At 37.8% G+C, this 13,657-nt stretch overlaps 1 protein-coding gene across 1 annotated transcript in view; it reads left to right on the top strand.

The window, feature by feature from the left end:
- The window catches only part of LOC127192792 (ephrin type-A receptor 6), an 877,103-nt gene that overhangs the window by 596,975 nt on the left and 266,471 nt on the right, over nt 1–13,657 (top strand). The window lies entirely within an intron of this gene.

The raw sequence follows: 13,657 nt of genomic DNA, 5'->3' as shown, positions 1-13,657 counted from the left end.
CATGGGCCATCTCTTGTCACCAAATGAAGCTTCCAATATTTGAATTGGGTTGTATCTCGATAGTCTGGCCAAAGGTGTCCCATGGGAATCCCCAAACAACCTAAGCTGTTGCCAAAAGTACCGGTTTCTCTCCACAAATGATGGCAAGCCCCCATTGCTGAAGACAATGCCTACACGGTTCATTGAACGGGGAGAAATCCTGCTGGTGCTGACATACTCCTTCACCTCTACATTTTAGCATCTTTTCTATAGTAAGGTACTTTGCATGCTACCAAAAAAGAAACATAAACCCAGCCACAAAATCTTTGATATAATCTACAGCTGTTTCCTTCCTGCACAGTATGCTAGGGCAATGGTAGCAGAAAGCTTAGAGGAGTGATGAACCAGTGTCTGATTTGATTTCAGGCCTACTCTACAATGGAGCCCATACCCGACACTGCTTGCATGACCAAGAATCTGAGACTAGATAGTCATACTAATGTTTAAAAATTAACAATTAAAAGTCCCCTAATGACATTCTGCTATACTCATAGACCAGTGCCTTGTTAAGCAATTATCAGAGAAACTCCCTCCTGCATGAAATGGGAACAAAAAACAAACAAACAAACAAACAAAAAGCCACATCCAGGCATTGTGAAGAGAGTGAGAGACTTTGAAACACACACTCAGCCCTAAATGGGTTTACTCCATCAATGCCCGACTCCCAGTCAGGCCTCAGAGAACCCCAAGGAAGGGGAGGCAGAAAGAGTATAAGAGAGCAAAGGCATAGAGGATATCAAAAAAACAAGGCCCTTTAATTGATAAGAGCAAAGCTCATATAAACTCACAGAAACTGAGGAGCACAACCAAGGCATGCACGGGTCTGTGCAGCCCTTTACAGATATATATGGCTTTCAGTTTAATGGGTGCATGGAATTCCTGAGTGTGCAAAAGAGCGGGTCTCCAACTCTTCTGTGTTTTCTTTGGCTCTTTTCCTTCTGTTTTGTCCAAATCCTGTGTTTTAGGTTTTGTTTTATCTTATTATATTTCATTGTATTATAAAAACATAGAAAAATAGTTTTTGCTAACCTTCAAAAGAAAACCAGTATAAAAACACCCCTTTGGAGCTTTGTTTCTGCACCTCCAAAATGGAAGGAAAAGAAAATGGAGTTCAGGAATTCTCATATATGTAAAGTGGGCTAGAATTAACCTCTACTATACTTTTCTTATTCACTGGGTTGTTTAATTAAAAAAAAAAAAAAGTTCAACTGAATATTCTCAAGCCTCTATATATTACTAACTGAAGTCATCAGTAACAAGCTATGGAGATAAAGGAAGTTATAAAGACAAGTAGGTTTCATTTCCAGGGAAAGGCTGGGCTTTCTCCCTGGGCTGACTTTCTTTACACACTATCTAAGATACCTAAATCATCTTTGAATTATACAGAGATGCTCGCTCTGAAAGCAGGGTAAAAGAGGAAAAAAACATTTGTGCATTTCTCCCCAAGAATATTTATTGTAGTTTACAATACATACACTGAAAATTAATAAATTAGAAATAGGGGCTGAAGAGGTGGTTCATTGTTTAAAAGCACTTGTTGGTCTTCTGGATGACCTGAGTTTGGTTTCTAGACCCTCTATTGTGAAGTTAAAATCCACTTGTAATTACAGCTCCAGGAACTTCCCAGAAGCATTTGAGGCTCTTGGGCCAGGATTCCTCCTGTCAGCATGTGGGACTCTGCTGGATAAGGTAGAAGTCTGACTTCTCTGGATAGCGCTCAGTCTGTTGGTGGACTTCCTTTTCTCAGCTGGGTTCTCACTTCACCGGATCTGGTAACCTCAGATCTTGTAAGAAACATCACATAGCCCTTAGGGAAAATTAGGAGATTATCAGGTAAAGGGCCTGACCCTTTCCTGATAAGAACCTTCTTCAACAAGCACAGGGATATCCTGGAAGTACCCCACCCTCTGCTGAGGAGACCCTAGCCTCCGGCGAATGACCTTTAATTGTACCAAAAGTCATCCTCTCACACACAGAATAATTAAGTACTGTTTTCTCCTTCTTGTGATAGGCCCTCTATCACTGCATGTAGATTAAGTGCTTAAGTATCGTGATACCCTTAGCCCTAGCAAATCAGACACACTGACTCTCAAAACCCCTCCCCACTGTCCAAGGTTTATAAATAAAGGCTGGTTGGTGTGCTGGGAGCTCCCTCTCTTGTTCGCCATTTTTCCACAGTGACCATGTGAGACTCCATTTATTGGGAGTCAGGGGAGACACTGGTAGACGCCTGGTGGTCAAGCAGCAATCACAGAATTACTTTTTATAGCAGCCACTGGGGCCTGTTCAATTATTGCTGAAAGCTTGGTGGTCCCTTCATTCTTGTCCAGAGGCTAACAGTGACTGGACCTGATCTGTGGGACATGGGACTCAGGACACCCGCTGGACAGCCTCCAGAGATTAGCAGTGTCCCCTGCTCACATAGAGCACAGATGCTATAGGAAAGAGATAAACGGCACTCAGAATATGATTGCAGGCAGTTTGTCAAGAAATACAGAACTTGTATTGGTTTATTTCTGTCTATAGCCTTGAAGAGAGCCAAGGCAAAATGTCAATAGTCAAGTGAGATTTTTTTCCATATTGAGAATGAAGGGAGAAAACAAAATTACTTAAATTTCATACATAAGGACTTCAAAAAAAATTATACCAAGAAAGCTAGTAGAATCATATTTCATGTTGTTTCTAAATGATCTGTTATTCTCAGGAACTTAGAATAACCTTAAATTATTTGTATTTATACAAAATTATACAAAACCTTTGATTTGTATAACAAGTATACCATGATTTAGCCTATGACCTCTCACTAAGGCCTCACAAAGGTGTAAAACAGAAACACCCTGGAAAATCCTCAGAAATAAAGTTACCAATGTTCTTCTTAATCCACACAGTCCAAGAGAAGGATGCTTGCGTTCTAAGAGAAGATGTTAGTGCCCTAATAGGTCACGGTTGTCCACTCCAAAACTGCCCAAACAACATGATCCAAGCTGAAGAAAAGGAGAATGTGTTTGTTCCTCTTTGTGATCAGATCCCCACACTGAACCCAGATGCTATCACTGTGTAACAGAGACCAAACAGAAGTTCTGCCATGTAAGACCCAAGACTAACTAGCTGCCCTAGAGGATGCTCAGGTAGGCGTATCCCAAGGTGGCCTCAAAGGCTCAGTCTTCCTCCCTCCACATCCCAGGGGCTGAGAGAACCCAAGTGTACCACTAAGTCCAAAACAGAGGTTAGGATTTATGGAGAGTTTTAAATGTAATGTTTTGCATTCTTATTTCAATAAATAAAGTCAGTTATTACAAGTAAGGTGAAAAGAAATTGAATTTCTTTTATTATAAATATCAAGATCCCTAACAAATATTTGTACCAAAGTGAAAATAAAATCTCCCACATGTACTCTGAAATAGGCGGCAGGCTATTTTCCTTAGGACTCTGCCTTGAAACTGCTCCCACAATTAGATACACAGTAGATTGAGAGCCCACAGTCTCACACCACGGGATACCATGGGAAAAGATCTTAATGGCCTGGAAATTTTTCAAAGCAGGTGTTCTGAGTCATCGAAAAGAACCCGAGGAATATGCTCCCACAGACAAAATTCTGATGAGCTGTGTCACTATGGAGCAGGCTTCCGGGTATTAGCTGTGGGCACGTCCACATTACACAACAGAAATAGCTCCTCATGTTGCATAGAACTGTGATCAATTGCTTTTTGTCTGCCTAAGAAAATGAATTTAGGTTTGATAAAGTTGATGATGCTCTTTTTTTTTTCCTGGCAGCAATAGGATAGCAGAGTTATTTGTGTCCTTAAATCAATTCTAGTTGTTGAAAAATTAAATTCATAGCAGGGTCTTTTTAAAGGCTATCTTTCTATTTCCCATGATGGCCAATACTGATTTTTTTTTCTAATATTGCTGTTCTGTCAATGAGGATCTTAGTTTAAATCTGAATAAATAAGGCAAATTACTGGTCTCTATTACATAATATCAAAAATGTTGAGGATGTTTTCTTCTTTAGTTCAGTTTTAAAGGGATATTTACTACCCCCAAAAAGCTACCTCTTTTTTCTTTGCGTCTGTTGGCAGACAGCTGTTACGTCACTGTTAGATGCCTGGGATCTAAGTTACTTAAGGAATAAAAGGTCCACAAGCTAGGGGACACTAGGCCCAGGATGGTTAGTGATTTGTGCTTCTAGAGACATTTTTGCACAACTCCTATAAACAAATGTGGTCAATTCAAACTAATATCAGACAGAGCAGCAGCTTTTCTCTGGCTTTGATTTATTTCATACTAACATTTGGATGATAACTTTATTCTTTGACGTTTTTTGATTTGGGCAGCTCAACCACATTATACTTTTAACTAGTAACATTACTACACCCCAAAGTTTTGTCTATTCATTTGGTTTTAGTTTGTCTTTGTCTTCTTGTCACATTTATAAACCAACATTACAACTGTTAAATAGGCATCAAACACGGATTCCTGATCTGAAACTAAGAAAAAGTAAATTGGAGCCCATCCTGGCAGAACACTTAATATTTTTGTCTTCTTTTGCTTATTTATTTTTAAATTTCATTTCTTTATGTATAGCTTTATGTATAACTGTATTTTTCATAGAATACATTCTAATTATGATTTCCCCCCACCCCCAGCACCTTCCAGATCATTCCTGTCTCCCCACCTAACCAAATCTATACCCTTTTTTGGTATCTCTCATTAGAAAACCACCAGGCATCTAAAAAAAAAATATCAAGAGAAGAAAAAAAGTAATGTTATAAAATAAAATCAAACAAGCCTGAATTGGACAAAATAAGCAGAAAAAGAAAAAGGAGAAAAAGAGAGAGCCAAAGAAGAAACAATATAGATGTTGAGACACACATATTCACACACAGAGAGAAACCCCATAAAGACACGAAATCAGAAGTGATGATACATAAGCAAAAGACCTGAAGGGGAAAAAAATGCCCAGACAGAGCATTAGGCAGCAAAACACCTCTAAAAATACCATCAAATTCATTTGGTACTGGCCATCTATTGCTGAGCATTGGGCCTGCCGTTCAGTGTAGCTTGTGTATCCAGTGAGCCATTCAAATTTTTTTTTTTAACAAAACTCTGTTTTAGAAAGATAAATAATAATCCGCAACATCTCATTTTACCTTTACCTTGCCCTCCAGTTCTGTCCATCCAGGCATGAGAAAATATATGTGGACACTGTGTTTAGCATCAAAATACAAAGAAAGTCACGACACTAAAGAACAATGCCCAATGAGAAGGTATTCATGTTAAGGCAGAAATAGACCTCTTTATTTCCCATTCTATACCCTTTCCTGTGCATACAATTAGGTTATTTTTCCCACATTCGTTACATTAAATATTATTCACGGTATTCTCAATCTCAAGTAAGAGAAACACAACCGAGTCAATGGCAAGTGCAACTTGGCTCCCACATAGAAAATAAAGGAAGCTCTGTGAGACTCAGCACAGCCCAGGACAACTCCCCTGCGGATAACGTGCCCTGAGGACATCCTGTTTTAGAGAAACTTCATTAGCAGTAGCCCTTCAGGACTTGTTTGACCTACTTTGATATGTCTGAAACATAGTCCAAGATGAAGAAAAAAAAGTTGGGTGATGGGCAAAGATGGATAAGAAAATGTAAACTGGCAGTTGTCAGCATCACATTGTTTTTGCTACTTTTAAGCACACAGGTGGGGAGATAGGTCAGTTTACTCAAAATCGTAATTTTGATGGATATATATGAATTCTTGCAGACAGATGTAAACCCTCTGTTTAACCCTTCTACTCATTACATCATGACAGATTTGAGCAAAGGTATCACCACTTCCTTTGCTTTTAAACAACCAAGTCATCCTCTCTTTCTTTACGACCCTCACACATACCTATATTTACATAACTTTATTAGGTTTCTGTTAGGTTTCCCTATCTATTTCTGCCACAAAAGAGAAACTTTTATGAGGATGAGAAACTATGTTTTTAGTATCTACCTTATAAACTCTTCTCTTACCACAAAGCATAATAAACTTTTTTTTTTTTTTTTTTTTTTTTGAGACTGGCTCTCACATAGCCCAGGCTAACTTAAACTTGCTGTGTTACCAAGAATGGCCTTGAGATCTCTTGTAACTTATGCTCTCCTACTTCCACCTCTCAAATACTTGGATTACTAGCATGCAAGATCATGCCAATTTTATTTTTTAATAAAATATTTCTAATTGAATGAGAATTTTATACACATATATACTGTATTTTGATCATATTCACCCCTAATTCTCTCCCTACGTCTTACTCGATCTACTTCACACCTCCTGACGTCCTCCAAGTTTGGTGTGCTTTTATTTCTAATTACTCACTGTGGTAGTTGGAATGAAAATGGGCCCCATAGACTCATGGGGAGTAGTAGCATTATTGTATGTGTGGCCTTGTTGGAGTAGGTGTGGCCTTGTTGGAGTAGGTGTGGCCTTGTTGTTGGAGTAGGTGTGGCCTTGTTGTTGGAGTAGGTGTGGCCTTGTTGGAGTAGGTGTGGCCTTGTTGGAGTAGGTGTGGCCTTGTTGGAGTAGGTGTGGCCTTGTTGGAGTAGGTGTGGCCTTGTTGGAGTAGGTGTGGCCTTGTTGGAGTAGGTGTGGCCTTGTTGGAGTAGGTGTAGCCTTGTTGGAGTAGGTGTGGCCTGTTGGAGTAGGTGTGGCCTTGTTGGAGTAGGTGTGGCCTTGTTGGAGTAGGTGTGGCCTTGTTGGAGTAGGTGTGGCCTTGTTGGAGGAAGTGGCTCACAGTCTCCTCCTGCTGCCTGTGAATCAAGATGCAGAACTCTGGGCTCCTTTCCAGCATCATGTCTACCTGGACACTGTCATGCCTCTCACCATGATGACAATGAACTAAACCTTTGAAACTGTAAGCCAGCCCCAATTAAATGTTGTCCTTTATAAGAGTTGCCATCGTCATGGTGTGTCTTCGTAGCAATGAAACCCTAAGGGACTCATCTAGTCCAGTGTGTTGTGCATAGATTTTAAGGGTTTGGAAGCATCCCCTAGAACATGGTCAACTTAACAGGAGCCACATTATTAAAGAATATACTTCCTATTGCATGAGTGGTGACTGTAGAGACGCTGCTCTTTATGCTGTAGCATTAATTGGCTTGATCTTGTAGAGGTCTTGTGAAGCTACCCTGAGTTTATGGATGCATCAGCCCCATCATCTACAGAAGACATTGCCTTTCCCTACGCTTATCCTCTGGCTCTTGCTATCTTTCCACTCCCTCTTCCAAGATGGTCCCTGAACTTTGGGAGATGGAGGCACCACACACATTTAATGGAACTCAGAGATTCAAGCATGCAAGGAAAGCACCCTAAAATTGAACTACATTCCTAGCCCCAGCACATTCTTTGTTTGTTTGTTTATTGTTGTTGTTTTTGCTTTTGAGACAGAGTTTCCCTATATAGCCCTGGCCATCCAGGACTCACTTTGTAGACTTGGCTGGCCTTGAACTCACAGAGATATGCCTGTTTCTGGCTACCTAGTGCTAGGATCACAGACATGTGTCACCACACCTAGCTCCAAGCACATTCTTAATGATGAGAATTTTTATTATTTTTAATAAGTACTGAGAGAATGAGAATGTACTCCAGAAACTTGGAATTTTTTTTAAAATTATTGTTAATAATAAAAAGTAGTAGTAGTAGCGGTATGAATGGGTGCAGTTGCACAGTTGCACTATGGTGTGTGTGTGTGTGTGTGTGTGTGTGTGTGTGTCTTTGGAGGTTAGGCAGCAGTTTTGAAGAGTTGCTTTTCTCCTCCCACCATTGGTTCCAGGGACATAACTCAGGTTAAGCTTGTGCATCAAGTCCTTTTATCCACTGAATCAACTTGCCAGCACTCTGAACCTTTTTTAAAAAACTAAATGTGTATATTTTGAATTGTAATTAAATATATACACTAAATATAAATTAATTTTGCTGTAAATAAATCATAGGACTTACAAGGCTTATGAAATCTGTAATTTCTATTAGTTATATATTTAATTATAAAGCTTTTTACTCCAAACAATGGTTACTGTTAATAGTAAATAAATAAATAAAGGCTCAAATATATAGATATGCTTATCAACATGCTACTGTGATTGAAGTCAGGACTTGGTGTTTCTAGGTTCTTGGCCTCTTATTCAAGATTTGAAATACAAACCCCCACAGATTATATAGCCGCACAGAAATTTTTCTTAAGACAACAAAATAGTAAACATCAGAAAACACAGCAACAGAACAACAATCCAAGTGGGTGAAAATACTTAAGGGCACCTTGGACTTCCTTTTATGATATTCAAGAAAAGGAGAAGTTAGGTTTCTAAGGGTCACAGTGATGGTCTTTCTGTGTTTCAATTGATAAGTTAGTTCATATATAGTTTTTTTTAGCATGTATGCCCCTTATAAAGAGTGCATAGGCATAAAGTGGGATATAGGGAATTCTCGATACATTTTACTTGATACACAATTTTTTCTTACTATATGTGTACCAGTAACTAGTTAAGGCTTGATCACTCCCTGAATCATGACTTAAGAATATTTGAAAGGAACTGTCCAAATGTAATTGTCATTAATATGAGATGAAATTTATTTCATCATTCAGAGAGGGGTGTGCTTGTAGCCCAGGGCCAGTGAGCATCTTAGGCTTGTAAGTGCAATGTTCAGAAGGGTTATATGTGCATAGTTAAAGGTGCATCATTAAAAGTATGAGGAGTAAATAGCCCAAGCCAAATACAGACCCATATTAATAAACTATCCCCATAGTGTCATGCCTCAATGCTTACCAATATCCAAATAGCCACAAATTATATAATTGGACATAATAAATAATACTTGAAATAGAAATTCCCAACTCAGTAATCATGAGACATTGTGGCATATATAAGGAAATGCTGTTATAAACTGGACATTTAAAAAGGAGTAAAAGAAGTACATATGAAGTCGTAGATATTTCAATTATAAAAACTTAGTCTCAAAGACTAGCCTACTACAAAGAACACTATGAAAGACGGTGATTACACATTAAATTGCAGAAATTTAAAGTGTTGACAATAGTTCCAGTTGTTCAAAGGCTATGATCATTAATTTTCATTTTGAAAATTCTCTGTATGTGGCAAGGCATCTGTGCAGTTCATTAATGAACACAGAGTTCTCTTCCAAAAGCAAAAAAGAAGAAAAAAAGGTATTTCATTACTCTGTACACCTATTGCTGCCTTTTCCTCTCCATCAAGTTGTGCCAAGCTCACATTTTCCAATTATCCCTGTGTCATGTGGCATTTTATCTGACAGGTAAATTGGGCATCGAGAAGAGTGAGTCTTGAGATTGGTAGTGTTCCAGGGAAGCTGCGGTTTGATGTACTGACTCACTTTGTTTCTGGAGAAGTGGCTGCGCAGTAGAAAAGGCTCCGCTGTGAAGCTGTTTTCGGGAGACAGTAATCCCACTAAAGCCTCAGCTTCAACAGAGATGATCTGTGAGGCTTGCTTCCACCAGCTGAGAATTCCATAATCAGCTCACCTGAGGGGAAGAGAGAATCTCTTGTCTTTCTGTCTTTGAGTTTTAATCTTAGAGATATTATATTTGTGGTGGAAAATGGCCTCAAGTATTGGAGGATCATAAAGGAGAGGTGTTAATCCAACTCCATGTTTATATTGCTTTCTCTAAATATTCAGTGAAAGCTTAGGCACAAGTAACTGGGGGAAATTAGTTCACATTACTTTCCTTTAATTTTTCACTAAATGATTCTAGATCAAAAAACAAATCAATGAGTGATCATATATAAAACTAAGGCTTGTTTAGTAATTAACACTTTTTGGGGAAATCAGACAAGCTTACTATTCTTTAACGTAGAATCTTTTATCATTGCACAGAGAATGTACTTCTTTAATTACTTTTTATGGCTATACATTTGCTAGCACTTAACACATTTTAGAACATTAAGAAAATCCATTGTTATTTAGAACGTTGAAAGATAACATGTTCTACACTGAAGAATCTAAACTGTTGTTGATATTTGCCAAACTGACATCCTCAAAATCCATTAATAGCTGAAGTTTTCAACCAAAGATTTGGTTTTTAAGTATTTTTTTTTTTTATAAGCTTTAAATACTAGGTACAGAAATGCTTTTCTAACCTTGCATCCACACATTCTTTCCTTTTTAAATGATATATCTTGGACTTGATGGTATTTCTAGATAATGTTTTTAATATATTGTTTGAGAATTTTATATAATATTTTAATTATTACTTTTATGTTTTGAGATTCTAATATAACTTATCATTTATCCCTCCCACTTTCTTATCCTAATCCCAACCTCCATATATCAGTCCTTCCTCTCCTTTAAAACTTTGGCCTCTTTTTTCACTAGTTATTGTTACATACATATATGTATGTGTACACATGTTATTCATATATAATTCCTAAATACATAAGTACAACCTGCTCAGTCTGTATAGTGTTACTTGCATGTATGTTTCCAAGTATGACCATCTTATGTTGCATAAACAGTTGGAGCATGCTTCCTTAAGGAAGACTATTTATTCAGCTCTTAGCCTTTCTTAGTTGTCCTGGCTCCCCCACCATGGAACCCCATCCACATCAGCATGTTGCATCATGGATCCCTGAACCCTAAGGAAAGGGAAGTGATATAGACATTCTGTTTAGAACTGAGCATTCCAAAGTCTCTTATTTTCTGATCACTGACCTGTTGTGGGTCTCTGCTTTAATTGCCATCTACTGAAAGAAGAAGCTTCTCTGATGAGGGTTGAAGGATGCACTGCTCTATGGGTCTAACAATATGTTATTGGGAATCACTTTATTACTACGCTCATTTAGAGGGATGATAGTAGTAGGTTTTCCCTTAGGGGACATGACCTCTCTAATCTCAGGTTATTGGCCTCATTAACAGTGTCATGTGGGTTCCACCTTGTGAAGCAGGCTGAATCCAAGCAAAAAGTGGCCGTTTGTATTGCACCAGTGGGCATATCTTGCAGGCAGGTTGTTATTGTAATACATAGACAGTGGTTTGGTGAAACATAATAAGTATTTTTAATTGACTTTAATTGATTATGCCACTGAGATATAACATACATTTTTGCCCCTCTTTGAGACAAAAGTCTGTTTAATACTAAACTGTCAGCTCCTGGTGGGAAACATTTTAGAATCCTATGCCATATTTTCATGCCTGTTCTCCATTTATTTGTACTCTTAGCTTTGGACATTTCTGTGTAACTCTTTCTCTTATATGTCCATCCCTCCCTTTCTAATTCCTTGTCTATTGCTACTATACTGTTGCTGTAAGGTTAAAAATCAATAAATAATCTGAAGTCTTAGTGTGAGGAATGCATGCTCTTCTATGCACTGTTAATATATGAACATCGGTGAGATGCCTTTTATAAGATCTCTGGCTCTTTTCCTTTTTGTCTTACTATTGCTCAGTTACATTTTATATAATTAAGGCTGCCATCTAGCTGATTTCAAATGAATGTGATCAGATATGAATATGAACTGAGAAACCCGCGTAGGAAATTGGAGTGGATGAGGACAAAACTAAGGATACTTAAATTATGGAAATGGCAATGCAATATTGATGAGCATTGGAAATACTGATAAATAGTGGAAAGACAATGAGGCCAGACTCCACCATCATGTGCATAAACATCTCTGAGCCATACTTTCTAGGAAGGAATGGCTTTACCTTCTAGGCAATGAGGAAGATATGAGAATTTTTAAATAATATTCTGAAGAACAATTATCCCATTAGGTGAAATAAATTGGGAAGACACATTGTGGCAAGGCAGATCGACAGAAATACATAACTCATCTACTTGTGTCTGCAGGCAGATTTATAGCATGTTAGTGGTGATGAAGACACCATGTAAGAGGTAGTAAAAAGTTTGACTTGTTAGAAGATTCAAGATGGGACCATGTTTACAACTCCAGGTGTACAAGAAAGATAATAACAGTGTAATCTACAAAATTACAATACTGTATTTTTCTTCCAGAAAAGTTTATTACACTACCTTTCATCTGTACATAATATTCTAATGTATACCTAGGCTTGTAGCATTGAGTTGTTTTTTTTTTTTCAGACCTATTCATCTCCATTGCATGTGGTTAGATGTGTGTCTCCATCTCATATAATTTAGAATCCTGATTGCTACATATGATTTAAGGGGGGAATTTTCATGTGTCACTTGCCAATGTACCTTACAATGATTTTTTTTATCTCAGCCTATTTGTTCAAATATAGGTTATGTTTTTAAACCTCATTTCAGTGAAATGACAAAGAAATGCATTTCACTGGGCAGCAGTTTTTGAGAAGTACTTTATTCCAAACATGTCATATATCTTCCAGCAGCTTTCAGAAGAAGTTCACAACAGAAACGAGTTAACTTCAAAATGCTCCTCCATAGAAAATGACACAGAGTACAAATAACACATTTCACTTTGAAATGTAAATACAAAAAATAATCTTGATTACAGTGAGGCAGAATCATATGCCTCTGTGTAAGAAGATGTGTTAGTTAAAAATACCCAAATTACTTTTCTCTCACACTTTTCTAAAAACGTGGAGTCTATTTTTTGTAAGAATTTAGATTCCATGGAAAGAACTTCACTCTGCCTTTTCCTCTTTAAATAGAAACAGCTAGAGCTTCATTTAATGTCACCCGTACCTAAGACAAGCATTACATATACTGACTCAGTCAAAATGCACAATATTTTAATTATTTTTTTCTTAAGGGCGTGTAGTTCTTGTAAGACCATAAAATTAAACATATCATTTTAATGCCCTTATTTTTGTCAGAGAATATGACCTTCTTGTAGTTAACAAAGAAATGTTTTTCAATGAGTGAGTCACAAACAAATCCCATTTATTTCCCCAGAACCCACTATGGTTGTTTTAGGGTAAAGGCTCTCCCTATAGTTCTAGGCACATTTTCTCTGAGAAAACTAATTAGACATAATTAGCACTGGGACTGCACAAATCAGTACAAATAACACTGTAGACACATTTCCCTGATGCAACAACTATTCTTCCTCTGTAGTTTTTTGATCATTGTCTATTTTCCTACTGGCCTGTCAGTCCACCAGAATAGTAATTGCATTTGTTTTGTTCATCTGTCTCCCCACGGGTCACCTTGGCTTTTGTTGTATAATGAATTATCAATAAACACTGTTGAGTGAACTGATGAACTCTTTCACTTTGCTCTCCCGACCATGGTGAAATGTAGATGTATTACTGCTATAGTAACTCTTGCCTTCCACTCGTCTCCAAAATGTGTAGAGTAATTAGAAATGAGTGCTGAGGCTGCTGCCTTCATGTACATGGGACAACTGCGTTTAAGGGAAATCTTCCTCATTGTCAAAAGGAGGACAGTTTTGAGTTGTTCTTAGCTTAATCTAACCATTTCTTATCAGAGTTAGCCAGTGCATATGACCACTGAATTCCTCCTCCCAATATATTCAGTAAGCTACAACTACATATCAGGTCACATGGGTTTGGCTCCACATTCCTTTGTTGTTCACTGTATTACACATTTGGTGCATTAGAACAAGAGATTACAACCAGAACACAAAACGCACTTCTGCCAAACCTCT

The sequence above is a fragment of the Acomys russatus genome, chromosome 8, assembly GCF_903995435.1.
Source record: "Acomys russatus chromosome 8, mAcoRus1.1, whole genome shotgun sequence".
Classification (NCBI taxonomy): domain Eukaryota; kingdom Metazoa; phylum Chordata; class Mammalia; order Rodentia; family Muridae; genus Acomys; species Acomys russatus.
The sequence above is the reverse complement of the archived record's forward strand: the minus strand, read 5'-3'. Positions and strand labels throughout refer to the sequence as shown.